The sequence below is a fragment of the Parus major genome, chromosome 26 (genome assembly GCF_001522545.3).
Source record: "Parus major isolate Abel chromosome 26, Parus_major1.1, whole genome shotgun sequence".
Classification (NCBI taxonomy): domain Eukaryota; kingdom Metazoa; phylum Chordata; class Aves; order Passeriformes; family Paridae; genus Parus; species Parus major.
In genome coordinates, this window is record NC_031795.1 from 3583363 (window position 1) to 3585764 (window position 2402).

Sequence of the window (2402 nt, forward strand, 5' to 3'; positions counted from 1 at the left end):
GCTTTTCCAGCTTTCCCTGAGCAGGGAAACACCCCAGAGTTTTTCCTACAGCTGCAGGAACCCCAGCCCAGAGTCCTCAGAGCTCCCGGCTCTCCTCTGGCAGCACCCAGGAATATTTCACATTATATTCTGATTTTTCACACCTGGTGGGCACCACGCCCATGCTCCGAAGCTTTTCCCAGCTGGAAATGTGTCCCGGTGTAATTCAGGGCACATCAGCACCTGAAAGTGAACTTGAGTGAAGCGAGAGCATCGCTTGGAGCCGCAACAGCTTTCGGCAATTAACTTCAATGAACTGCTCCTCAAACCCTTTAGAGTCCTTTGTGAACATTTTTATCGTGGCTTCCTTCAAACCCGGCCCCGTGTGACAATGACAGAGTCCTGGGATCACCCGAACCTGCCTCGCTCCATCCCCTGCCGGGGAATTTGGGATTTCTGCTGCATTTTTATCCCCAGGGAAGGGCTGAGCCCGGGCAGTGCCACCCTGCTGTGGCCAGGACAGGGCTGGGAGGGATTGGAAGGGACTGGAAGGGACTGGAAGGAGCTGCCAGGAGTTGGAAGGGGCTGGATGGACTTACAGGGACTGGAAGTGGGGTGGCAGGGGCTGGAAGAGTCTGGAAGGGGTTGGAAGGAACTGTCAGGAGTTAGAATGGGCTGAAGAGGCTGCAAGGAATTGGAAGAGGCTGGAAAGGATTGGAAAGAGTTGGAAGGGGATGGAAGAGTTTGAGGGGGGGCTGGAATGGGCTGGAAAAGCGCTAGAATGGATTGGAAGAGGCTGGAAGGGATTGGGAAGAGTTGGATGAGGCTGGCAGGGGCTGGAAGGAACTGTCAGGAGTTAGAATGGGCTGAAGAGGCTGGAAAAGATTGGAAATAGTTGGAATGGGATGGAGGAGGCTGGGATGGGGCTGGAATAGGCTGGAATGGATTGGGAAAAGTTGGATGGGGCTGGAAGGAACTGTCAAGAGTTAGAATGGGCTGAAGAGGGTTGGAAGAGGCTGGAAAGGTTTGGGAGGAGCTGGAAGGGATTGGAAAGAGTCGGAAGGGGCTGGCAGAAGTTGGCCGTGGCTGGCAAGGGCTGTCCCCGTCCCGGCTGTCCCGGGTGTCCCGAGGCTCGCAGCGAGCTGGTTTAACCGGTCCGGGGAGCCGAAATGCAAATATTTCCCGGCCCCGGAGCCGTGCCCGAGCGCGGTTCATTAGCTGCACGGTGCTAATTTGCTAAGCCCAGCACGGCGTGGCCCGGCTGTGCCAGCGGGGCAGGAGAGGAGCTGGAGCCGCTGGAATTCGCTCCTTTGGCTGAGCACGGGAGGCTCCTGAGCGCAGATAAGGGCGAGCCCCGGCCCGGCGTTATCACAGCAGGCAGCTCCTGCCAGCCCCTTTCTGTCCCCGTCTGTCCCTTCCAGCCTCTTCCAGCCCCATTCTGTCCCTTCCAGCCTCTTCCAGCCAGCTCCAACCCCGTTTCCATCCATCCCCCCCCGTTTCCATCCATCCCCCCCGTTTCCATCCCCCCCTTCCAGCCCTTTCCAACCCCTGTGCACCCCAGCCCAGCCCGTCCCTTTCGCAGGGTTTCAGAACACACCAAAACCGAATTTTCATCCCCAAAACCGATCCGTTTAAAAATCCCCTCTAGCGGGGAGAAGGTGGAAATCCAGCTCCCTGCTCATCCCACATCCAGTCTGAAAGGCTGGGGGCTCCAGCCCACATGGAAAAACCCCAAGTGGCCAGCTGGAAATTCCTGTATCCCTTCATACGAGCCAGGATTTTTATGTCTGCATCACAAAAAAAAAAAAAAATAAAAAAAAAATACTTTGAGAAAAAGAAAATAAAAGTAGGATGGTGCTTTGGTTTTGTTGTTGTTTTTTTCAGTGCAGCACAAGGAAATGTTTGGTGCCGCAGTGTCGGTGCTGGCAGCTCACAGGGATGGACACGAGGGTCCTGCCTGTCCCCTGCCACGTCCTTGGTGGCAGCCGGGCGAGTCCCCACCCCAGGGCCGAGCCAGGCCGCCTTTATTGCCGGTGTAAATCAGGGAAGCTCCGCCGGCTTCCAGGAGCTCTGCAGATTTATGCCAGCAGCTGACCCGGCATCTCTATTTTCAAATCTAGGGCGGATTGAAATATGCCGCTTTTCAATAATATATTCAGGTTAACAGGGCCTTTCTATTTGAGCAATTAATCTTGCACGGAGCCAGCACCTCCGGGGACAACGTGCGGGGGTTGCTAAGAAGAGGAAAACAAACAGCGCAGTGTAAGCGAGCTCTGCGTGTCCCACGCTCCGCAGGGATGCAGCAGCCGGGGCTCCCAAATCCCGAGTGTCCCGGGCCCTGGGGTGGGCGAGACCCCACTGCAGAGCAGCCTCAGCTCAGCCTGGGTCACTGCGGGGTGATCCAATGCAGAAATATCCAGGTG